The 26911-nt window shown below is 42.6% G+C and overlaps 1 protein-coding gene across 4 annotated transcripts in view; it reads left to right on the top strand.

Moving 5' to 3' along the window:
* Positions 1-2690: 2690 nt before the first annotated feature.
* The window catches only part of TOM1L1 (target of myb1 like 1 membrane trafficking protein), a 90830-nt gene continuing 66609 nt past the window's right edge, over positions 2691-26911 (top strand). For all 4 annotated transcript variants that reach the window (XM_077188212.1, XM_077188213.1, XM_077188214.1 and 1 more), the window contains exon 1: positions 2691-3421. The gene's annotated coding sequence lies outside the window, so the exon portion shown is untranslated. The remainder of the gene's footprint in view (positions 3422-26911) is intronic.

Raw genomic sequence — 26911 nt, forward strand, 5'->3', positions numbered from 1 at the left:
ATCAATTTAAAACGGTTTCAAATTTACATTATTTCTCTAATCCTGTCTGTTCTGAGACAGACAGAAATGCAGATTGAAAGGAGTGTTATTTAGAATTCCTATCAAACTTTTAGTCTGGGAAAACAATCCTGGAGCCATAGATTTGCACAAGTCTAAGTTCACACCTCTAGTTTTCTAAAAAATGTACCAATAGTTTCATTAGGAATTCCAGTGAAATTAACCCTACTGTTAATAAATATACTTTAAAATTATGTTTCCTAGCATATGTTTCAAAACCCCAGAAATGTTGCCATCTGTTTTTGCCAGGATTCTGAAATAGCCACAGTCAAGTGATACTGTCAAAGCCCTGTAGCTTCCATATGCCTTTAAATCAACAGACAGGTTTGCACCGGGACTTCCAATACCATATGGACTCGTGTCATTTTCTCATTACTTCAAACAAAACCAGCACTTTGGGCTGTGTGTTCTGGTTCCAGATTCACAGGTAGCTCAACAGAAAAACTCAGCACTCAAGTACTGCTTCTCATTCCTAAGGGGTTTTAAGGTTAAACAACAACAGAGGCAGCAAAAATGTGATACCCATGAGGTCCAAGGGCTCTTGCTGCCAGAGTTTAAGAATATTTTCTCAAAAGCAGTGTGGTATTTTTTACTCCAGCTGTAGCTGCATCTTTGGAATTGATATTCCCAGGATTATCTGAGCTCTATTTACAAGGACCTAGACAAGGTGCTGCTGTTTTTAATCAGCCATTAATTTCTATGCAACCTAGTATAACACACCCCACACAGAGTAACTGGTTAATGAAAATAGCTCAGTTTCTCTAAGCTGTCAGCATGCTCCTGGAGTCTGAAAAGACTCTGCAGAGTTAAAAATAATGAACTGAGGTATCCACACAATTATTTATTTTCAAATTGGTGAAGTGCCATTTTCTTCTCGGTTCAGAAAATTAACCTCCCCAAAAGCCAGCTTGCTCTACACAAAATTAATAAAGCAGAGCATGCTGGCAATAACTTGCACATGTTTATTTATGTGGGATGTCTCCAGCTAGAAAGGCTAAGATGAAAAATTGACTCAAAAGGCTGCACTTTGAGGGGATTTACTCCTGGGTTGGACCCATTTTCATGTTGTTTAAACTCAGAATAAGAACCTTTTGTGGAATCTATAAAAATTAAGCTCTTTTATTATCACCTCTCTTTTTTTTTTTTTTATCCTGTGGCATACACCTAACACTTTATTTTAGGAAATAAGGTGTAGAAATTTGCAATCCAGTTCTAAAGGAGAAAAGTAAGGGGGAAAAGGTGATGAGAGCTGCAGAGAATCTGTTAATACCAAGAAATACTTTTTTCCATATCTTTTTACTGAAGCTCTACATGGTTAAACTGATGTTGATATTCATTTTAAGTGCTGGTGAAATTTTCTCTCAGCTTATGTGCTTGCAGAGGGTGCTGATCTGGGCTTTGCAAAACACCTGCAGTGTTTCCAGCACTATACCCTATAATGAAAATCCCTTACAACAGGTCTCACGTGAAAGTTAAACTGAGGTACTCCAAAATTAACTCTCTTTATCAGCCTGAGTTAAATTTGATGTGAAGATTGACTGTGATAGAATAATTTCCCTGAGATGCTTTTCCTACTTTCTTGTGTTTATCCTCTCCTGGTTTCTCTCCTCAAGGAACACCCATTAGCAACAGCCCCAGTTTGTATTTAGAGATTTATAACAGGTATTTAAAGATTTATTACTTATATTTATAACAGGTCTGTTAGTTCTGTTTCTTCACTCATGGCTTTTCATTATTGACACCATTCAGGATACATGATTTGGCAAAATTTTAGCATCAAACTTGGCTTTGAAAAGCCGTATCAGCACAGTCCTGACATGCCTGTGCTCGGTGCTTGCCCTCTGTGGGGTGCCGCCCAGGATGTGCCAGCAAAAACAGGGTGCTCAGCCCAGCTGTGAGATCTCAGGGGCAGAAAAATGTCTTCAGAGTGAAAGGATTATGCTGATGCCATCTTCCCTGTAAGACACTGGCACTTGTACCTGAGCCCTTTCTGCCCTGGACAGGTGCGGTCTTACAGGTCTTATCCACATAAGGATGGATGTTCTGGGCACTAGCAGTGATTTGGTTTTTAATGCTGGAGAGAGAAACTGACAAAGAGTGAATTTCAGAGCTGCAGGAGGCAAAATAACATTAATTTGGGGCCACACTGGACACTTTTTAGGACCTTTGAGTTCTGTTGAAAATGGGACGTTCAGGTGCTGTCCTACAAGTAACTTCTCAGATTTTGCTTGAATAATTTTGCTTGAATCATATCATTTAGCACTAGACATCGACAGGAATGTCAGCGCATGCACAGAGTATATTTCAGGGTGGAGACAGAGAGAGGACATTTCATAACCCCTCAGAATGCCACCCTCTTCTACTTTTCCCTCCCTTAATTACCCTGAGGACTGGAGTCTTTTATCCAAAATAATTCCAGCTGACTGCTCTCTCAAAATAAATGCAGTTCATCCCAAATTACCACTCTGTCAAAATTCCTAGGTGTAATAACATTGCAGGGGTTTGGTTACCTTGGAGAGTAGTACTGTGTATACCAGGTCTGACCCATTTTGGCTTTGGAATGTGTCCTTTTGAAAGCCTAATAAATGCTTCCATGATCCTGTTGGGAATAGTGTGTGTGCAGCAGAAATAGGTGCTGCTTTGCCCGTAGCTACGCAGACTCTGGAGTCATTCAGAGCAGAGCTCGCACGGACTGAGCTCACACCCAGGCCTCCAGGACTGAGCCCACACCCAGGCCTCCAGGACTGAGCTCACAGCCAGGCCTCCAGGACTGAGCTCACACCCAGGCCTCCAGGACTGAGCTCACACCCAGGCCTCCAGGACTGAGCCCACACCTAGGCCTCCAGGACTGAGCTCACGCCCAGGCCTCCAGGACTGAGCTCCAATACAGGCTTCCAGGACAGAGCCCACACCCAGGCCTCCAGGACTGAGCCCACACCCAGGCCTCCAGGACTGAGCTCACACCCAGGCCTCCAGGACTGAGCTCACACCCAGGCCCTCCAGGACTGAGCTCACACCCAGGCCTCCAGGACTGAGCCCACACCCAGGCCTCCAGGACTCAGCCCACACCCAGGCCTCCAGGACTGAGCCCACACCCAGGCCTCCAGGACTGATCTCACACCCAGGCCCTCCAGGACTGAGCTCACACCCAGGCCTCCAGGACTCAGCCCACACCCAGGCCTCCAGGACTGAGCTCACACCCAGGCCTCCAGGACTGAGCTCACACCCAGGCCTCCAGGACTGAACTCACACCCAGGCCTCCAGGACTGAGCTCACCACACCCAGGCCTCCAGGACTGAGCTCCAACCCAGGCCTCCAGGACTGAGCTCACACCCAGGCCTTCAGCTCAGGCTGTTCAAACTTGGTGAGTGTGGGGCGAGCTCAGACCGCAGCGCTTCTCCCCCTCCCTGGCTGGAGTGTGTTGTTGCAGTTTGCAGCAGGTTTATTCTCCTCCTCTCAGAAAACCGGGAGTACAGAGGTGTCGGCTGCAGGGTTTACCAGGGGTGTGTAGCCAGGAGTTGAGAGCATAAGGAGTCAAACAGGAACGAGCCAGTGAGAGCCGTCAGTGTTTCCCCTCTGGCTGCTGTGGCTGCAGCCAGCCCTCAGACCAGCTCTGTCCTTTCACCCGAGCAAACCTCACATGCCTTTTGTTCTGTTACATCAAACCGAAGTGCACAAACATGACTAATAACAACTCTCCTCACTTGCTGGAGGGGTTTATTTTTGTATCAAAGGTGTCAAGAGCAGCCTTGATAAATATTAGTATTTGTTGTGCTGCATAATGCAGTGAACAACACCACCTTCTTCTGCTGTCATACACTCTAAATAACTTCTGCCCCTTTTCTAAAGCAGGGAATGAACATAGAGAAAGTGGGATTAGCCTGAGGCTAAAGAAAAGCAAAGAGCCCACTACAGATGGGTCCGAGACCAAGGCCTTAGCAGGGAATGTCATTGCTAACTAAGGATAAAAAGGTCATAAATACCCAATCATGAATGCTCTTTTGTCGTGGAGCTGCCTGAAACCAGAATATGCAAAGAACACATGCATATATCAGGATGTTCTTCTAGTTAGTTTAACTCCAGAAATTCGGATTCGCTTTTGGCAGAGTCTTTGATTTCCTCTTGAACTGAATTCATGTGCTTGCCAGGAAAAGACAGTTTAGTTTCATTTTCCCCAAAGTCAAGAGAACAACTGACTTCAGAAACAGAAGGAGCCCCCAATTAACAGAAGCCATGGAGCTCATTCCTGACCAAAATTACCATTTTTAATGCATTTCAATTGAGGGCTTGTACCACCATTACTGCTTGGTTTTTAGGGTTTGGTCCAGTTAGGAGGATAACTTAACACCAAGAATTAGATAGCAAATGAAATGGAAGTCTAATTTTCAAAAATCATGACTAATTTCTGACATAGTTTTTACTCTACCCTTATTAGAAATACTGTCTTTCATGTAGTTTCCTGTATAATGATTTAATCTGCAGAAAAACTTACTGCATTATCCTTGATACCTATCCTGCAAGTCAAAATGTTCTCACAAGCAGCCTTAGACACTAGTATTTTAAAATCCTCCTAGTCTTTAATACTGCCAAGCTGTTAAAGATATGTTTCTTGGTGTGATACAGATAATGCATTCCTGAATTGTGAACTTGATGGGGAGCATTTCATTTACTGCTTTCAAATGTAAGGGATTCCTGTTGTGTAGGGTCAGATTTCGAGCACGGTGAAACCTGGAGGCACTGAGACTTCAAGGAGTTAGAGAATCTTTTTTTTTTTTTTTTTTAAAGAAGTAAATGGAAAATTAGACTGAACTCTACCCTGAAGGACAGTAGGAAAAACCCTAGATTTTTTTCACGTGCCCAAATCCTGCTCAGTTAAGCAGCACAGTTCAATCCTGTGACAGATGTAAAAAACCCCTAAAGTATGCAGAACTATGGGAAAGGTGTTGGTTCTCACTTCCCTGCCTTCATGCACATTCTTCAGAGGCACCCTGACCTTCGGCAATTCTTCAGATAATTGAATCATTAATATTTTGTTCTTGTAATATGCCTGAGCCTAACAAATGAGCTTCTTCAAAAACCTGTATGGTTAATGGATTAAAAAAAGAAATTCAGCATAATATCTATAATTCTCTTAGTGATATCGAGTGCAGAAGTACTGGCTAAGCCACCCCTTAATTTGCAAGCTCTTTTATTAGAACCAATTGCATTTTCCCCCTATAAAACTAGGCAACTATTGGATGAAAAGCAGATGTACTTGTGTTCTAACTGGGTAAAACATCAATTGCAAAGTTCACTGTACATGTTCCTCTGTTTTTGTAAACAGATAATGAGTCAGCACCAGATAATTACAACTGAGTTCCAAAGTTGTTTTTTTTCTACATTGGGGTCTTCTCTTTTCCCAGTTTCCCCTATCTGATTTTCCCCCTCCAGTCTTCAGGCTGAGCTCTGGGTAAAGCTTTTCATTAGGTTGGGAATGATCTTCCTCCTTTCTGTTCCCAGAAGCTTGGGATGAGATTCATTTATCCTAAAATTTGCACATAAAAATGAGATGTCTGCATGTTAGGGAGCCAGACTAGACCAGGATCTTTTTTATAGTCAGTGGAGAGAAATAGATATGTAAAATTTTGCACAGTCCCCCTGTGTCCAGGAATATGCTTTAGACTGTAATGTAGACATTCAGGAAGATTTAATTGCCAATCCTGGAATCTGGCCAGGGTGAGGAATTGATGGCGGTGCTTAGACGGAATGTGCTGTGGAGCATTAAAGATAACATGTGATAATGGCTCTTCCTCTCCACTTATCTGCAGCCTGGCTTCCCCCAGCAGATGTTGCAGAGCACACTTGGTTTCAGAAGCAAGTATTGTCTCCTGTAAAACCAGTGTCCAACACCTCTCAGAGACAGAGGTTAAACTGGACCATGTTCTCCCACAAGCATGGACCAGCTAAGGGGTACAGTACATAAAATTACTTCTGCCTTTTAGCAAATACAGCAGAATCAGGTTATCCACTCTGTTTATACTTCATTGTTGTGTATTCTGCTGGAGCAGCTCATGTCAACACTGCACAATGCTGTTATGTGGCGCAAGCACTAAATTTCCCTAAATTTAAAAAGAATTGAGTACTTGAGGATGAAACCAGTGTTTGATCAGTTCTACCACAATCACCAGAATTATTTCCAGGATATTAAATTGTCACTTCCTGGATGGTTCTTTTCACAGCCTTAAAGCTGTGCACTGCTGCTTTAGAAAAAACAGATTCTGAATTTAGATTATAAACTCATTTTAGCAAAAACCATTGTGCCAAACATGCCATGATTCAATATGGTTCCACAGGAAGGACCTGTTTCTCAGGCTTTAAACTGTAGAGTTTAACAGGTTTGCAGAGCATTAGTCTGATAACACACCCCAAAGGACACCTCTTTACAAACAGCTTTATGCTGCTCTCCGTACCTTGTGGCAGCCTTGGGTATGAACTTTCCTACTACATTTTCCATGTCAAGAAAAATGGATAAGACAAGGGTGCTGGAAAAGCATCCAAGAAAGATGTCTCCATGGAAATCCTGGAAACACAAATCCATGTTTGGCAGCTGTTCCTGGTTTGCATGTCCAGTTATGAGATGCATAATTCCTCCAAGACAAGGAGATAGCATCTGATCATTCCATGCAGATGAAGCCTTAGAAATGCTTCTGTCATTCAAATTTTCACAAAGAAAATATAATTTGTGGTTATTCGTGCACTGCACAGGCAGATGGAAGCACAGCAGGTAGATAAATACTGACATTCTCTTCTCTGAATAACTCAAAAGAAAGGTCAAAGGTAAGACAGGGAGTAAAGTGAATGTAGATTAGGCAGAACATCTGCTGAAGTGGGATAGTAGGGAAAATATTCAGTGCTTTTCAAACAGAAGCTCTGCTTTAAAAATGTCGATGGGCATCTGCTTAATTATAAATTCTTTTCTGTCTGTAGCATTAGTCTCTTAATAACTTTTTTTTTAAAGGGGGGAGGGAAGAAAAAGCATAATTAACCCTCAAATTTCACTTCTCTTTCCACAATATAATACCAGAACTTGCTTAAGCTGGAAATACAAGAGGGTGGCTCAGCAAGTAGGTGGGAATGAGGGGCACTTTGAGTAATGTCACACTGTCCTCACTGTCCCATTCAGTGAAATGAGAATTTGGGGACAAGTGGCTGGTGGCAGCTGCCATGGTGCGATGCTCCCAGCAGGGCAATGCCCTTCTGCAGCAGCAGGGCAGACCTGGCTCTCTTCATTTCACACCAAAAAACCCCAAAACCTAAAACAAGTGACATGAATCTCAGTGAACTCCAGAGAAGTGAAGACAGGCTGTTTTATACACCTTTACGTGACCAAAAAAAAACCTCTCTAATCAAACTGAGCATGTGCATGAAATACAATATACCTCTGCTTCCTCCTGAAGTCTTTATTGGTACCCTGCTTCTCAGGATTGATTAAATATGGTCAAGATACTAATTTCACTTCCATTTCTTTGATGTTCCATTTTTCACCAGTCTCAGCTTTAGCTTTATCACATTGCCCATTCTGTGCTTTATTAATTCTGTGCTATTATTGGACCAATTGTTTGTAATGGGTGAGTAAACATATATTGACACAATTTAATGGGAAGAGGCAATCCTTTTTCTCCTGACCTTTTCACCAGGAAAATCCCATTTGATGTCAGAAAGGAAATGACTGTTAATATTATAAGTTACTTATGCTAATAAGGCACCTGTCAACCCACAGCAACCTTTACATCATTTTATGTGTAAGTGCAGCTGTGTGAAGGAGCTAAACAGCAGTGAGTAAAGCATGAACAGGCTGGTGACTTGGATGCTGATGTGGTACATTTTTCTCTCTGTTCCTATTGCTAAGCACCTCATAACTGTTGGATATTGAGAATTAAGGAAAGGATTACGATTTCTCGTGCACACATGTGCTTGTGTACATCCTCACACACACAAACCTGTTATTTTTAGTTTGATACTGAACTATGACTGTTGCTTTCACTGGTCTGTTGATTTGAACCTTTGTGATATTATTAATGGAGAATTATATCCCATTTTCTTTATATTCCTAACCTTGTAGCTAAGACTCCTCCACTCACTTAGTGGTGTAACACTACAGTGTGGGGTTGAGGGAGGACAAATTTGGATTTTGCTGTATCTGAAATTGGCCAGACTTGGGATTCCAATAGCCAGGTTTTAAAACAAACATGTCTTTAAAAAATCTGTTTCTAAACTAAGAAAGGACCCAACATTTTTTTCTTCTCTCTCTCCAAATAGCTAATTCAAAACCCATGAGACATCTCTATTTGCTGTGTCATGTATACAAATATTTAGCACTAACCATATGTTTCTGTGTTTTCTTGAAGCCTAAAATAATTTCTTAAACCATCCTTCCTTTTCAATTTCTATGTTCAAGTGCCTTTTTGGCAGCCTAAACTGCTCAGTGTTTAAGTGAAATTTGTTTCACGGGAGAGCTTTTATATCTGTGTGTATTTGCTTTTTTGCTGAGTTCATTACAAAGTGCTGCTGTGTGATGGCCTGTGGGGTCCAGCAGTGAGCTGCTACAGCCAAGCTGGGACACCTAAACTTGTCTCATTAGCTTCAACTCAGGTGTGGAAAAAGATGAGCATTAAAAATCAAGGGAAGTTAGAGAGGAATGCAAGATTCTGAAGGAACAAATGGCAGAGGAAGGCCCCGCGGGATGACAGATTCATTTTGTGTTGTGATAAAAGTTGCAGGCAAAGAACCCCTGGAGTGAAGGCCAGACAATAACCCACAGTGTAATGAGTGGGGTCAGGGCCTCCCCTTTTACCAATCAGCTGCAAAGAGCAAAGCTTTCTTGTCTTGAATAACAATCATCCAGTTTACCAGCCCGGAGCTGCGGAGCTGAAACCTGCTTTGCATAAACACTCGGGGAGGGGGAACAGCCCTGTTGGGACGTGATTTTAAAGTTGTGTTCTGGCTGCTGAGAGAGATTGAATGAAGAAAAGTGGATCCAGGCAAATAAAAGCTAGGAGGGGAGGTGTCTGAAAAAATATGAATACAAGAGGAGCAGAAAAATTTAAAAAAAATCTAAAATCATTCTGTCACTGTGATATTTTATGAAAAATCCCTTTGCCAGGATTTTTCTCCTGAGAAGCTGAGACACCTCAGAAAAGAAATGTAAACCATAGTTATCTGATTGCTTGGAATGTGGTTTTGAGGTTGCCTACCAACAGATGCATCTTTGATTGGTTACATGTGAATTGTTTTTAATTAATGACCAATCCCAGTCCAGCTGTGTCGGGACTCTGGTCAGTCACGGGTTTTTATTATTCATTCTTGTCTAGCCTCTGATGTCTCCTTTCTCTTTCTTTCGTATAGTTTTCATATATAATTTTCTTTTCATATAATATAATATCATAATATAATAAATCGGCCTTCTGAGAACTTGGAGAGTTCAATTCTTCAATTGAAAAGTTCAAACTTTCAATTCTCATCTCTCACCTCGTCCTGGAGACCCTCACAACACCGCAACAACTGGTGACCACATTATTCTTCTAAAAATGCTAAGTCTTCAGTGTTGAAATGCTGTAGCAGCCACCCAGCTCTGAGGAAAGACTCTGGGTTTGGCCCATGATCCTTAACTTAGATTTGGAACAATTTGAGTGCCTTTGCCCTTTCACACTACTCTTTGGTTGAATAGAGAGTATTCTTCTTTACTGAGATCAATGACACATCATCAGCTTGAAATGAGGTGCAAGTTTGTATGTGGATAGAAGATTCCTATCTGAAGCCACATTTAGGTATAACCTTGTCAGCACTATCAGTTCATGGCAGCATCCAAATTCTGAATTTAGGGAGTGTTGGAGTACCTTGCAGTGATTTCACTCAGGCAATCACATTAGGATGCATAATGAAAACCATAATGACATGAATATTTAATTCTTGTAACTAGTTTTCTAAACACTGTAGAAATGTTGTCATAATTAATTTTCAGCCAGTAACTTTTTTCTTCCCCTTTCTAATTAGTAGAGTACAGATGACATGCTACTGCATAATTGATAAAAACTATGTTTTAAATTGCATCTATATGATCATTCTTACATAGTTACATCAAATGAATCGAGTGTCATTGCCTTTACACAGCTCAAGGGCTAGAGAGGGTACAGCAGTAATTTTATGCTGGTGATAGAGTCATATTAATGCTCATTGCTCTTCATCTGAAGACATCAAAGATCCTTGCAAAGCTGCATGAAATATTCTGCTTTCATATGCAGGGAACTGGAGGCTCTGTAAGATTAGAACTCCCATCTTCTTTAAAATCAGGATGTTATTCAATCATCAAATCAAAACAAGTGAGTGGTGTTAAAATCTCTAAGTTTTACATGTATCGGGATCAAGCATAGAGCTCTGGACCTGCCTTGGCCCAGATAAATTAAACAATGCCTTATTCAGTGGCCATGTAGGATGCCCAGAGAGATGATATAACAGATATGATGGTTTCATGGACACCAGGAGTAGCTTGCTCTGTGGGAGAGCAACTTGCCCACCCAGGCCTCCCATTGTCCCATGCTGGGAGTGACAAACACCTCAACCTGAATAAGAAAAGCAATATTAACCACAGCAGGGAGATATTGATCCAAATTTACGACAGGAAAAATTATCTGGAAAATCAGAAAACATCTAAACTGATCTTTCTATGTGAAGGATTTTAGAGCCCACACTAGCTTTTTCTGGATGTAGCTTGGAACATAAAAATAATGATTTCTTAATTCATCCACCAAGCTGAAAAATCAATTATTGCACTCTTCAGGTCTAGTGAACTGTTTGTTCCTTAATGTAATGACAATTGTCTCCCAAGCAAATTAAGTCCAGCACTAGAGAAAATAAAATATTCATTAGCAAAGTTATTGAAAAAATAGATCAAATTATATTGAGGCAGTTTATTTTCCATGTTCCTACAAGGTGCTTATAATACCATACTGCCTGATTTTAAGTAACATGAGGACAGTCTTCTGCTGTTCTAGGATAGAATGTTCCCTGGAATTCCTGGAAAATCCTGTAGTCCCAAAGTGAGGGTAAAAGCACAGACAATGGAATTTATCCACAGGATAAATTCCAGGAATTAAAGTGGAACAGAATGTAGCAGCTGTGTGTTGGGGAAGAAGGGCTGTAGTGTCACAAGAGATGTGAAGAGAGGACTGAAAGTTGCATTTTAATCCTACAGGGTGTCCTGACCAAAAAGCAGCCCCAAACCTCTGTGCCTTGAAGAAGTGACAGGGCTGCATATGATTCTGAAGGATGAAGTGCTTCATACTGGAGAATATGTCATCAAATTTCTTGCTCTTTCACTCTGCATAAACTTGTGGCTTATTTGGGTTCTTTTTCCTGCAGTTGAGGGAGAAAAAAAAAAAAAAGAACAGTCCAGAGTAGATGAACAAGCAGTATCTCCCACACTGCCTGTACCAGCAGCTGGCACAAAGTCCCTCAAACTCTTAAACTGCTCACACCTCAAACCCCAGAGCTGGCAGTGGAAAATCAGGGCCCTGAGGGTACCTGAGGTCTTCTACCCCTTTTGGAACTCTGGGGTGGGCGTGCCAAACTCCTGGGATATTTCCCCCTATTTTTCCAAAGATAAGATTGTCTTTAATCTCCATGGAAATCAAACCATCCAAACATCTGGCAGTCAGTCACAAAATCTGGAGTACAACCTCTTCTACTCAGAACCCAACTTCCCATTCAGAGCAGGGCTGCCCTGACACCTCAAGACAATTCTCAGTCATCCAAGTAATCCTTTAGATTAATGTGAAAGCAGCAGCACAGAGCTGACTCTTGGAAGCAAAAGTGGGTTCATTTGACAGAATTTAAAAAATAGTTTTAATTATTCTCTGTGATCTCTCTGAAGTGCCAAGAGAGAGAGGGAGAGAAGGGAAAAATGCAATTACCTTATTTGTGTGTGTTCATCCATTATGACTTTTCCTTCTTTCCTTACATCTGGGAATCTGTAATGCAGCTGACAGTGATTTAGGGTGTTTTAAGTGTTTTGGAACTAATCCCTGCTTTCCTGGGAATTTTCCTGGGGATATGCATTGCCCTTGTGTTCACTGACCTAGCTAGCTAATGATAAAGGAAAAAAAAAGCTATTTGGAGTAATAATGTGCAGCATCTGAATTACTGTTAATTGCTGCAGACAGGCTTAGCTCATGTGATGAATGTAAGTATTGCCTTTGAATATGAACTTGCATTTATCGTGAAGCAGAGAGTAATACAGCCCTGACCTGAAAATAAATATTTTTAGATTAATTAGTGACCTACTTGCAGATACACAAAGTAGTCGGCCAGGTTCTATTTTTCTGTAAAGAATATTTTAAGTGTCTACCAGTTCAGCAGCAGATTCCAGTGCATTCTGCAGGATTGCAGCACCAACTCAGGCTTCAGACAAAACAGGTGGAGGAGATTCCTTCCAGCGATGAGACAGCCCTTGATGTTCATGAAGTAGGCAGAATTATTTTGTGTTTTTGCAAGCTGGGGCACATCAACAACCCCTCTCTGTGCAGTGTGGTTTTAACAAGAGTCCTGTCACCTCTGGCAATAATCATCTCTTCTTAGCTCCTTTTAAATGTGCTGAGGATACATTGAGGGCTTTGCAGCTCAATACTCCAGAGTTCAAGGAATCATCCTTGTTAAGAAGGGTTCTTGAATGCATGCTAAAGTTTAAATATGTATTTAAATGCTTTTCAGGGTCGTTTATAGTACACAGTAACTGTTTTCCTGCCTCAGGGCTTTAATTAGGAAATGATAGTGAGCATCTGTACTTGCTGGCTGGTGAAAGGGACTGAAGAGAGAGTAGGAAAGCATCCCACATAACCAGCATCCCACATTTTGGCTCTTGGTTTTCAAGGGTTGGAGAGTTCACCCTCCAAAGGTAAGTGTGTCCCTCTAATGTCTTCTTTCTCTTATTCAGAAAAACACATACTGAAATTCAGTAAATGGTCAAAAGTCTTTAAGACTAGTTTAAACCAGTATGTATAGAAAGGAAAGTGCTGCTAAGGGCCAGTCATTTCCATTATAAGGCATGGCAAGGCCTGATTTGTGGGTCCTTAGATGGTTTAGGTCAAACTACTCTACTCAGTTCACACAAGATGGAGACAGGTTCAGACAAGAAGGCACATAGGAAAGCAAACCTGTTGTTTCCTAGTTTGTTAGTAAGAAAATCCTTAAATGCTGTAGGGCAGGGCAAGTTCCAGCACTGCAGGCTGGGAGTCATACCTGTGCTCAATCTCTGCTTCCCCAGCTGGGCTCAGTTTATTCTGTAAATATTCCAGTTCATTGCAGTGTCATGTGAGGAAGATATTGTGAAGACTGTTGAAATTCTAAATATGGGAGAGAGATCAGCACCCCACATATCTGCCAGAAGCCCCAGAAGATCCCTGGCAAAGGACCCTCTTGTTTCCTCATGAATTATTGCACATGTGTAATGCTATAATTTTGTTCTCACATTTGAACACAGGGAGCAGGGACATCTCCAGCATGTGATTCCCTGTTTCTCTCCTCATCCCTGAGATAGCGCCCATACACCATGAAATGATTTGTGCATCTCTGCTTGAACTTGTGTGGCATCATCCTTCATGTAACTGAGAGACCCAGATACTGCTGAGATTGGTTGAACAGCAATGACAAAAAAAAATGGCAGAATTCTAATAGATCTTTACACAGTTCCTAGTCAGTTAACAAGAAAAAGCTCTGCAGGCAGACAGGTGAAAATAGGGGCAATGCATGCCTGATATCAAAAGGGCTTTATCCTCTCCAGAATTTCAAAAGAAGCCATTTCACTACTTACACTGTGCACAGAGAATTTCATCTCTCCCTAAAAAATAAAAATTGAAGGGAATTTTGAGATCTCTCCAAAATAAATGGTATAATATTTTCTTGTTGATGAGAAAAGTTAGTTTGGGCCCCCATCCATCAATGCAGGAGTAATTTTTCTTTCTTCTCCCTAGTTAATAAAGGGGGGGGGGGGAAATTCTCTAAGAGCAGGATTATAAATGTCAGCAAAGTCCAAATGTTGATTATTTTCTTCCTTGTTGTCAAATTGCTTCTTGACACTGCTGAGGACTAAAACAATGTTAATTGTACTCATGGAGCTCTCACCAGCATCTTCACCATCAATATGTGCAGCTTCAGGAGCAAGGCAGGGAGACAAGGTGGAGATAATCCCCATCTGCTCATCTGTGAGTGACCATGACACAGCCTCAGACTGGCAGGGAATCTGAATTGTTTATTCAAAGAAATGAGCTAGTTTTATACACTTTTTCCAGGCACAGTATTTCCTTACATGGTAATTCTCACTATGAGACCTATCTCATGTTGCCATGTCAGCAACACATGTTCTGAATGTCCTTCTGTGAGTGATCATGTGCTGTTCACCCGTCTGTCAGCTTCCAGCAGGCTCCTTTCCCATAGGGCTCTGCCACATGGCACCTCCTCCTGCCAGGGTCCAGCAGAGACAAGCCTCTCTGTGCCTCCATGTGCTCCTTTGTGCTGCCATGTGCCTCTCTGTGTCTCCATGTGCTCCTTTGTGCTGCCATGTGCCTCTCTGTGTCTCCATGTGCTCCTTTGTGCTGCCATGTGCCTCTCTGTGCCTCCATGTGGTCCTTTGTGCTGCCATGTGCCTCTCTGTGCTGCCATGTGCTTCAGATTTGTAGTGCCTCTCTGTGCCGCCATGTGCTCCTTTGTGCTGCCATGTGCTCCTTTGTGCTGTCATGTGCCCCTTTATTCTGCCATGTGCCTCTCTGTGCCTCCATGTGCCTCTCTGTGCTGCCATGTGCTCCTTTGTGCTGTCATGTGCCTCTCTGTGCCACCATGTGCCTCTCTGTGCCTCCATGTACCTCTCTGTGCCTCCATGTGCCTCTCTGTGCTGCCATGTGCTCCTTTGTGCTGTCATGTGCCTCTCTGTGCCACCATGTGCCTCTCTGTGCCACCATGTGCCTCTCTGTGCCTCCATGTACCTCTCTGTGCCTCCATGTGCCTCTCTGTGCCGCCATGTGCTCCTTTGTGCTGCCATGTGCAGGATTCACATTCTCTGAGCAGACAGAGAAAATCCTCTCTCTCAGGTTTTTCCTGGAGAAGCAGAGAAAAGAATGATCAAAACAATTCTTATCTCATTTGCTGCTCTTGTGTTTGTGTGCAAGTGAAATGTATTCTGGAGATTGTTTACCTGAGGTGACCCATTGGATCCATATCTGTGGGTCAGGACTCAGGCAGAGAGTCAAGAGTTTTGAGTATTAGTTAGAAGTAAGTATGAGGTAGTACAGTATGTATCTCTTTAATATAGTTTTAATGTAATATAATATAGTTTTAATAAAGTGAGCATTCAGTATTCCAAAGCAAGGGAGTCAGAGATGTGCATCAATCATTTCCCAGAGTTGGGGCCACCTGCAAAACTATAGCCATGTGCTCCTTTGTGCCTCCATGTGCTCCTTTGTGCCTCCATGTGCTCCTTTGTGCCTCCATGTGCTCCCCTCTGCTGCCATGTGTTTCTGCAGGCGTGTCCCACAGCTCATCCCATCTCTTCACACACTCATCTTTCCCTTTGGTTCTTAAACGTAGATGTGCATTTTTGGGAACAAAGTTGAAGACTGTCCAAAACTCTGTGTTCTTCCATTATTAGCATGATTTAATGTGCATTATGTGGTGACACTTACAGAGCACAGCCAGGTTGTCACCCATTGTTTGAGGCACTGGAAGAGAACCCAGCTGGCCACAGTGGCCACAGCAGGGATCTGGGGACCACAGCATCCAGGGGAGGCTCACAGAACACAAAGCCTGGAAAATGGATTTCATTAATTGCAGTGCTCATGAAAAAACTTGTTTTTTAAGGGTTTTAGTAGCCACTTTTTAAGATTCTGTTCTCTGGTCTTTCACTTAGGCATCTGCTTACAATTTTCAACTGACCAGATTATATATGGCCTTACAGTTTTCTTTCTCCTCCTATCTAACATGAAACATTTGGCCTTTTGTTCTGGACAATTTCTTGCCCTCATTGCTTTCTTCCATTAATCTATTTCAGTACTGTTTTTCCCTCTCTTAAGTGTAACATTTTCACTTTCTTGAGCTATGGACTGAACCTTTGCTTTTAACAAATTGGATTTTATAACATTGGGACTTTTTGATAGGTTTTAAGGAACTCTTAGATGAAGAGAATTTGAGGGAGTTTCAGTTATCCTAGATTAAGTGAGGCAAGGGAGGAAGGAAATATTTGAATGAGCTGTTGCAGAAACAACTGCATCCTGATTGTTTGGAGGCAAAAGCCTAAATGATTGTTACTGTAATGACTCTGTAGGAAATATAACAGCAGATCTGTGGTTTAATTTTGTTGATTCTCCTGTCTTCTCAAGCAAAATTTCAGCTTCTTTTTCACCTATATTTTTATTACTTATTTGTCTAGCTCATTAGTACCGATGCCCTTTCCTCTCCTAAAAGCTTTTTTAAGGTTTTTTGGTTTCAGCAGGTTGGTAACAGCTTCCTGACGATAAATTTGAGAAAAGAGGTTCATATTTGTGTATTATTGGGTCTGTCCCCATTCCTTCTCTGTGGTAGGAGGGTTTTTCTGAGCACAGCACAGACTGGTTGTGTCTGCTGAGAGCAAAGCTTGGGGAGATCAGGTGAACTGCAAATGCCCAAAGCACAGTGCCGCAAAGGAGCTTAAAAGTTCCTCCCCTTCACTTTCCTTAGCGCTGTCCCCAAGGCAGGAATAGAAGAAATTGGAACCAAGATGAACAAGGGCACACTTAGTGCCCATGCCAGCTAATGGAATGAAATGAAAGTTGCCTTCAAGGTGACCAGCAGAGCAACTGCTCAAGCCTCACTCAGATAATTTAGTTCATAGACCAAGTTATCTACAGGGCAGGTAGGAGGGAGCTGCAGATCCAGGAATTTAAGGCTGGTTTGTTTCATAGTTGTTCCTGCAACATTTGGATTATTAACCTAAGCTTTCACTCTCCCTTGCACTTGTCAGTGTTGGCTGTAGGTTGAATACATTTAAATCTCTTTGTGGTTTACTTGTGTTTTCATACTTTTGATCTCTCCTGAAATGCTCGGTGCAACCCAAGTCTGTCAGTGCTGGTTGTAGATCTGCCAGATTTTACTCTCTTTTCTTGAGCAGTTGTTTTATATACTTTCAGCCTGCACCCTTCTTTTGAAATTTGTTGGCCAGGAAAGTTAAGGCTCAGAAAAAGAATAATTTTCACTTTGACATATTTAAAGGCTGGTTTAGAAATGAGAGACAAGGTATTTGCAAATTGACCAGGGTATCACGTAGATACCACCCCAAAAAAGGTTTCAAATAAACAAACATAGGTATGTTCTGTAATTGCAATTCTGTATTCTTTATTCAATAAAGTAAAGGGGTTGTCTTCCACAGAAAAACTACCCTAACACAGAATAATAGAATTGATAGCAAATAGGTAGTATTTCTTTATTAGTCTTCTTCCTTTCTCCCTAGGATTTGAATTTCTACATTTGAGTCATTCTTCCTTTCCTTCCTGAGGAGCTGCTTGTCTGACAGCAGGGAAAGGTGTATTTTAAATAGTTCAAGCAGTTGTCATTGCATTTATCTGCACTGCACTAACAAGGAATATCCAGAGCTGTTATAGGCAGGATGGGGGGCTTCCCTGTTGCAGGAGCTCTTCCAAGGCTGGTAACAACAGAGGATAATGAAGGCAGAAGTCTGCCACAGCCCAGCCCTGTGTGCCACACACTGCCCTACCTGACAGGTGGAACATTATCAGCTCAAAACTGTATCGGGGGCAAGAAATGAGACAATCTGGGGGGGAAAAAGAGGTCTGGAAATAAACAGGCAGAGACTTGAAGGTTTAGAAAGCCCTTGAGTAAATGAACTGCCTTTTCTGAAGTGTGATAGTGATCAAAAGAAGACAACCCGAGGAGTAAAGCTGTCGTCCCCGACCAAATGGACTGTCACATCATTTATCTGGCTGCTTTCTGGCAGCAGGCATTCTGTCAGAGCCTGCAGCCCAGAGAAACAGGGAAGGGAGAGGAATAGCAGGCATCTGACAACTGAAATGATGCTCGCTGTGTTGCCATTGTCCCTGAATTTTGAAAGGCTAACATCAAAATATTATGACTCCCCAAATGTCATCATTTCAGTATCTCAACTCAATCTTCACTCTGTGCCTCAGAGCTTATGTTTAATCTCTTTAACATTCTATAATTACGTCTTCAGTGTGGATCAATTAATCTCACAATATGGAGACAAATTACCATCATTATCTTCAATTGTTCTTTACATTTTCTTTGTCCTTTTTAGTTTTCTGGCTTTCTTTACCAGTGTCAAAAATGTAGCTCACATTCCTGCTCCTTTGTCATGAATATACATTTGGCAGTAAATCATCTGCCAAGCAAGGATTTGTCCTTCCCTTTGCTGTTAAGCCCCCAGTTATTCTCGTTGGGCAACTCATTACTTTCTGCATATTCAAATAGGTTTATTTGGGGTACAGCTCTCTAAGCAAGACCAAGGATTGGTAGCAGACAGACTCTTTTTAGTTTTTCAGGTTCCTTACTAAAATACTTTAAATTAACATAAACTACATACCTGAGAATAATATTGGCATGTGCAGGAGTGGAGTTTATTGTGACAGTAATTCACTGGTCAAAGCTGGCTTCATCTGCACTGATGTGACAGCTAACAGATCCTATTACACGAGTGATCCCTGAATTATAGTGTGACTTGTAACCATTCCACCAGAACCACAGATAAATCTAATGAAGTTAGTGTTTTGCAAGAAAAAAAAAAAAAAGGCATCTGTCATGGTTTGACACTGGCACAATGCCAGTGCCCCTATGAGAATACTCTCTCTGGTTTCTGCTGTGAGATGTGACCAGGAATAAGCAAAGCAGGCTCCCACTTAGGAAAAAAAAAATTTATTAACTAAACTACAAGGGAAAGGAAAAAAAAGAAACACACAAGGAAAATGAAAACTTCACAAATACATCTCCTCCTCCTCCCCACCAAATTCCCAATACAATACATCCCCCAAATCATTGACTCTCAGTCCAGCACCACCCTTCAGAATACTCAATCCTCAGTTCACCAAGAGAAGGAGTCCTTCTTGTGCCAATGGTGACCTCTTCCTTTCATGTCCAGCGCTCTCACCACTGAACACGGACCAGAGCTGCTTCTAGGGTCGACTTTTAAGGATGATTCGTCTCACTCCAAAAAGGCACAGTCTCAACTTTGGGACATCTGTCTCCTACATATTTTTCACCCCCTGGGGCCGAGGGGTACCAACACTGAACCCTCTTGGTTCTGAGGCATTGCCTCCCCCTAGATGCAGTCTCTGTATCACAAGGAACATGGTTCTGACTGTGGCTATACATAAAGAGTCCAGCAAAAGCCACTCCATCATCTCTTCCCACTAGGATTCTTCTCTATTCTTCCAACATCTCTCACTTGCCCAGACCTCTCTCACACTTGCCCATTTCCTTCTTCATCTTCCACTCTATCTCTCTTCTAGGAAAGGTTAATGTTCTGTAAAGTTTTCATTGTCCGAAGAGGGGTTAAATTTTTTTTTTTTTTTTTGCTGGGCTGGGGAGAGACCCGAACTCTTTCCCGCTGGAAACCCAAGAGAGCCTCCCAGGGGAGAGCCCTGCTTTTAACCCCGTGTTCTCAGAGGCAGATCCAATGTCCGAATGGCCACATTAGGTGCCAATATTAAAATCTGAGCACCAATTGGCCTGACCACAGCATCCCAGAAAACATATTTCCTGTCAAACCATCACAGCATAAAGCTACACCTCTGTTTGGGCTGTGATCCACTAAAGCAGAGAAACAGAATTCTTGAATTCAACAGCACATTGTGATTTGATCATTGGAGAGAAGCTGCCCTAACACCACACCCAAGTATGGTGCTGCTTCATTCTGCACTCCAAAAGGGAAAATCAGCTCTTAAAATTCAGTCTTTGTAGCCATTTTGGTCTAAATTATTGTCTCCAGGACAATAAATCTAATAAAGATATGCTATATGTGTATGTTTAGAATTTGGTGAGGAAATTGTTTCTTCTGTGACACTGGGCTATTACTGACTTTTTGGGGCTCAGCTAGAATCTGTGAATGCAGCTGAGGTAACTGTGCAGAATTCTAAGTTAGGACATTTTTTTAAGGTGATGGCTTTGTTATAGGGATCATGTCTTATTTCTTCTGAATTGACCAGGCTTTCTTTCAAAATGCTGCACTGAAAATCAAGTTTCATACAATAGGTATTTCTACCAAGAAAGGCTTACAGTGGTAACTCTCTTGTAAAACAAATCATATCTTCCTGCCCTCCTCTCTCCATTTTATGAGGTACCTTTCCCCTTCTTATTGCTTTTTCTTCCGTTTTTCACTGTCTCTGCTGCACACCAAGGCAATAAACTACTGAGGTGCAAAAAAAAAGGCAAGTACTTAGTCCAGAATTGTATCCAAACCTGGCTGCTGCTTGAAAATAATAATTTCTATCAACTGTATTTCAAATTAAAATGCTAAAGTGCTGGAGAAATGGGGTGTGGAAATGCTTAATTTGATAGAAAATTACATTTATGGGTTGAGAAAATTATGTCTTTTAAAAATGGGCCCCAGTGTTCAATACATACCTGTTTTAATTACCCAGGTGTGGAAAATAAAAAAAATTATGCTTTGTTGGGAACATTTCAAGGACTGCTGATGTCAACGAAAGGCGAGAGGCAGCACAAGCCCAGATGGCTGGCTGTAGCCTTTTCTTAACCATCCAAACAGCTTTACTCAGAACCCCTACAAATCAAAAATGCAGCACAAAGATGAAAGCTCTGTTTTCTTGTGCAGCTCTTTATTAGCTGGTGTTGCAAGGTGTGGTTTTAAAACCAAGGCAAAGCACAAGATTTGGGGAAATTATGAATTGCATTTCTGGTTTTCATGTTTCTCTGCTGGGCTTTGCTCCTGTGGTTGAGAATTTGATACACGAAATGTGTATCAATACACTGAAATCAGCCCTGATCACAGGGCCTGGGCTTGGGCTGGAATGCAGCATCAGAGGCTGTAGTGAGGAGTCAGCCCTTGCCTTCCCAAAATTAACTTTTTACCAACACTGGGCTGAGCTGCAGCTTCAGAACCTACAAAGTCACAGTGGAACTAGGGCCACTCCATAGTGGGGCTTATACAGGAGAGAAGTGTGGGGGTTTCTCTTTTGTAAAGCTTGCATCTTCTGATCTAGAATGTTCTTTAGTGAATTATTCATTGTGATAGATGTCTGTGATGTTCTACTGTGCAGTTTCTGTGGCTGTGTCCCAAGGCAGCAGCAGGGATGATGTGAGCCCACTGCACTTGTCTCACACTGGTAACGAGTTGTCTTCTGTGCCAGGGAACACTTTTAAGTTCGTGACTACAAAGGAAGCCGGGAAATTCAGTATTTGGCAGGCTCAGAACTCCAGTGTTTGGCTCCCACCACAGTGGTGATTCTCCAGGATGCTCAAGAGCAGCTTTTCCTGGAAGAGCAGGAGGATAGAGCTCACCCTGCACTACCAGACCCTGCACCTGAGACAGGAGAGGATATCAAATGCTGCCTTCCATCGTGTCTCTCCAGGAATTCTTCTCCAAGATTAGGGAGTGCTCTGCTGTGGAGAGGTCTTTGGCCTGTGTTATCTTTAGTAATGCCATATCTTTATAAATCACCATCCCTTTGCTGCAGGAAGTTCCTTGGACTTAGACTAATTTTGTGAACACAATCTGTATGACAGCTGGTGGAGAAGAAGTTCTAATGCCTTTCCAGTATTCTGAAGAGTATTTTTCCCTCAGCCTGCACCTGAACTGACAGACACTTCAGGGTTGTTCTGGGATCAGTAAATGGTATCTGCAGTAGGCCCTTACAAGAACAGCAATGCCAAGGGGACCCCACCAAATCTCCCTGATGCAAAGAAAAGTGCACCAACATGAAATTGCTGGAGTTGGATTTTAAGGAACATGAACTGCTTCATGGCTCCAGAATCAGGGCTGACTGGTGGTATCTTTAAATATCTTTGGCATTTATTACCTTGTGCAATGGAAAGGGTATCAGCATTAAAATGGCTGTGAAATGCAGATTTTCCTGGGGTCCGGCTAGCTGCCGGGGGCCCCAACCTGGGGGCGTGCAAGCGAGCCCCTTCCCCGGCGCCTGCCGCCGCGGAGGGATCCCGCCGGCTCTCGCCCACTCAGATCCGCCGATGGATCAAACCACACAGCCGTCAGAGAGGACTCGGGAGCTCCGCTGAATTCCCAGCAGGGCTTTATTTTCAGGAAAGCCTGAGGGTGCCAAGGGGAAGGAAAACGGAGTACAGCTCTGCTGAAGGGTGCCGGAGCAGGGGTGCCGAGCCCCGAGACCGGCCGGGACCTTGCTTTAAGAAGGCGAAGGGAGGGGGCAGGCACAGCGGTGCTCTCTGACCATTAGGACAGCGGTATAGGGATACAGGGGTGGTGTTTTGTGGGTTGGTCCGATGGGAAAGTTTAGGGCAGAGAACGTTCTAGCACGGACGTTATAGTTTACATTTGACTGACCGCCCCCTCCATGGAATCTCAGCTTCATAATCTTTGCTCCCTCCCCCCACAGTCATACATTAGGGTCATGGAGAGCAGCCACATTCGAGAAGAGAGAGAAAAGCCAGCACAGCCCAGACTTACTCTGAGAAATCTCTCTGCAACAAACTCTTGTTACTTCAGGGATGAATCCATGTTAAAGCACTGATACCAGTGCAAGTTTTCACTATTAAGCAAAATATTATTAATTATGTGCATTTCTGTACTTGAGCTGCCTTTGTTTTCTAGTGCTGTGTCATACAGACTGCCAGGCTTTCCAAGGAGCCTGAGGGTTAAGTGTCTGTCTTGGGGACACTTCCTGAGAATAGTTGTCTAATAAACACTCTGAGCTGGAAGGTAAAACAAGTGATATATGTTGCAGTACAGAAGTATAATGAATTAGTTAAAAGCAAACAACCTCCAAAACAGTAGACTGCCAGGGCAGGCTTGTGTCTGCCAACCAATATTTCTGTGCCAGCTTTCCAAAGGAAACACAGCCAAAAATAGGAGTGGAATAACTCATCATGAAGGAAGAAAGCTATTACAGAGTGGATGAAACAGCAGCAGTCTCTCAGCACTAACCCCAGATTATGAGGCTGATTCTCAGTCCTTTGCCTGGTGCAGTAGCATAAACAAGTGCAGACTTTGTCACATGCTGAATCAGAGCATTCTCTTGCCTCTGCATAAGTGCAGAGCTGGGACAAGTGGTCAGGAAAGGCCTGGACTGGGTGCTTGTTTGGCTCTCAGGAATGCTGGCAGCTGTAATAGGAATATTTTCCCTGTGCTTACAGGTTTTGTGGGTGAAACAGCACTGGCACCATTCAAGCGACAGGAACATCTTTGTAAAGCATTTTACACCACAGGAGATTAAGTTGTCTTGGCAAAATAGGGCAGGTATAAAGCCTGACTTGTGCAGTCTGCTTTGCTGCCTGAGCCTGCAAGCCTGGCTGGCTCCAGTGTCAGCAAATTAAGGTGAAACAGGAGAGACACTGGTCAAACATAGCTGATTTTTAGTCACCCTGCCAAAGCCAGATGTCTCCATTCACTTTGTAGTAAAGAAATGCCCTGTCATGCCCAACAACTAAAATAAGATTCATCAGCAAGATGAAATTCAACTTATTACACGCCTGAGTGGCCATTAGAAGAGGAGAAGGTGATGCTTGATTGCTGCTTGCAGCGGGTGCTTAGTGAGGAAGAAATGCTGGTACTTCAAAAGCGGGCAATAATGACAAACATCTGCCTCATTTGCAGTTTCACAGAGATGCAGGGCATGTCCTCTGACATCCACACTCAGAGCCAGGCCGTTCTCATCAGGCTCCTTTGCACCATCTGGATTAGTTGAGAGATAATTTTGCAAAGGAAAAAACAGTGGAGATCAGGGAGGATCATTATTCAGTTCTCTCCAGTGGATAATACCCCTCTATAGGCATGCTGGAAAGGTCACAGAAAGTGAAGCATTAAGGGTCTGCTGTGATGTGAGACACAGGCAGGCTTCCAAGTCATCACTTGAAGTTTCACAGTCCTTGCTAGACCTACTGAAATTGAAAACTATTTACAGATGTGTGGGAACAGAGATTGCCTTGGGAATTTTGACTAATATATATAGTATACTTCTGTATATATATTTATACAGAATATATATATTCTGTATACTGGAGTTAAAATGAACATAGATTGCTTTTCTTTTTCCTTTATATTTTTTTTTCTGAGCCTTACACTCTCTTAGTCATGAAGACTACTGTTGCCCATTTCACAGATAACTCCTGCTTCAGGAGTGAACTAAGGCCTCAGCACAGAGAGAGGGTTTCCTTAATTTAGGGAAGCACTTGAAATAATCCCTTGAACATATGTTTCAGGACCACAGAGTGTCAAAATTTCAGATGCTTCCCTAAGTTTAGATTTCTTAAACCAACACTGAACCACACTGAACATTGTGTATTCTCCTTCTTCCACTGCTTTGAGTAGAAGTGGGTTTCAACAGCATAAAGGACTGGTATTTTAATGACCCTGCTTTGAGTAGAGGTCCTCAAAATCCAGTCTTTTCTGCAGAGAAGATATAGAGCTCCTGTTCCCCATTATGCAAGTTAAAGGGTATTTTGGTATTTTCTCTGTGATGCTACAGCAGAACTAAACAGATACCTGGTTCTTCCTGTGCTGTCACAGACAACAGGTCACAGACGGGGGCTGATCCGAATCAGGTGATTCCCTGACTGCACAGGGCTGGGTTGTGTATCTTTACTCACCCCTTACAAGCCATATTAAGTATGAAAAACAAGCTGTTGCCATTGTTTAGGTACATGGCAGGTATTTTTGTCAAGAGGTCGTGACTCTGACCTTCTGCTCCGTAAACAGTGCTTTTAAAGAAAAAAAAAAAGTCCATTTGCCCTCCAGTTTTCACTTTGGTTTGCTTTGTTTTCCTACATTTATTCCTGTCTTCACCATGAACAAGCCTGAGAGCTGCAGGATGTGAATTTTAATAGAGTCCATGTTTCAATCTGCAGCTATCAAGGCAGGGCACATTTCTCTGTACATCTTTTAGTGCTTCATCTCCACACAGGGTGGGAGCTGTTCACTGCTCTCCCTGCTCCTGCGGGCATTAACTCATTGACTGCAGCATTGTAATTCGAGAAGGCTGAAAATCACCCCCCAGGCTCCCACCCTGCCAGGAAACATCCAGCTGCTGTGTGCCAAACGCCCACAGGGAGCTGCCCAGGCAAGCCCACAGAATTTGGCACAGTATTCTGCTGCTTTGGATGTTTGCTGTGATTCCATGGGAGGGAGAGCAAGGCTGGCAGACTGGAACAAGCTGCCAAATTCTTTCCACACCTCCTAAGGCAAAACTTAGTCTGAGGACTGGCCTGTGTTCCAGCAGGGTATGAGCATGGAGCAGTGCTCTGAGGACTGGCCTGTGTTCCAGCAGGGTATGAGCATGGAGCAGTGCGGTGCTTTTCACCACTGCAGACTGGGGTCTGTGCTGCTCAGAAAGGGCGGTGCCAGCACATCCCAGCCTAGCCCCATGGAAATGTTGTTCCATGTCTGAGAACGATATGGGGAGAGCAGGAAGGATGATCCATACGCTGACAGTAAAAGAGTAGAGAAATGTTCATATGAACCATTCACATAATATTGTGGCATTAAACCTCCACCAGGGAGTGAGCAGAGCATCTAAAGACAGGACTCCATTTTCCATCATCTGCCACTGACTCCTTGCCATTCACACAAAGCTTCTGTGCTATAGAGTCATCCCCACCCTGGATAGCAGGTAAAACAGCTATAAACAGTTTTACAGCTGTAAAACTAAATGCAGCCATTTCGTTGTGATGCTGGTTGTAAAGTCATCCAGGACATTGAAATGTGAAAGGTGCTGTGGCAGCTGTGATGTATTTTTACACATATCTTGCCTTGCAAGCAGTAAGTTAGTCCTAAATTGGGAGAAATGGGAGAAACATGAGCAGAATTAGAAATTATAGAGGTGGCACCAAACTTGGGCTAAAACCAGAGGAGGTCTCAAACTAGAACCACCCTGAAGGAGAAGGGATATGTCACACTGCCACTAAAGGAATGTCACTTAAAGACGTGTATGTGATGAACCTAGGGATAACTGCACTCCTGTGCTGGAGAGTTAAATATCTGAAGTGTTTTCTAGCTAAGTACTTCCTTCAGGATCACAGTTAATTGACATGCCTGTCTTTAGATCTATGGCAACATCTTTTACATCTTCTATGACTCCTTTTAAATCATATGAATCCTTTAATAGAGCCTTTCATGCAAACAGATCTGGCCAGAATGTGTTTATGCAATATGCTCTGCAATACAGAACAGAGACTTCTATTTTCCTTTTTTTGTTTTGGGTTTTTTTTCCTGTTTCCCTGCTGTTCAGCAAGAAATGGTAGAGTTGGTCACATAAAATTAAGCCTACTTTTACTTACCAGTCACTGAATCACTAGGGAATTCTTAGCTAGGATATTCTTAGCTGTGTTTAGAAATGCTCCTAAGACATTAGGTAAACACTACAAATTGGATGTAAATGGAATCAGAGAAACAGCTGCCACCTCTTTTGCTAGCTGATTAATTTTTTTCTGAGTCACAACAATTATATTTCGGCATGGCACACCCATCAGGCTCTGAACACTGACTGCAGTGGTTGCCACTGCTGCTTGTTGATGGGCTGGGGGGCAGCTCCCCAGCAGTGAATTTCGATTAATCTCAGCCCGTTTTACATGCCCTGCAACAGTTGCCCCCGTCCCCCCGGGAATTTCTGGCTGGCTGTACCTG

The sequence above is a fragment of the Agelaius phoeniceus genome, chromosome 19 (assembly GCF_051311805.1).
Source record: "Agelaius phoeniceus isolate bAgePho1 chromosome 19, bAgePho1.hap1, whole genome shotgun sequence".
In the NCBI taxonomy this organism is placed as follows: domain Eukaryota; kingdom Metazoa; phylum Chordata; class Aves; order Passeriformes; family Icteridae; genus Agelaius; species Agelaius phoeniceus.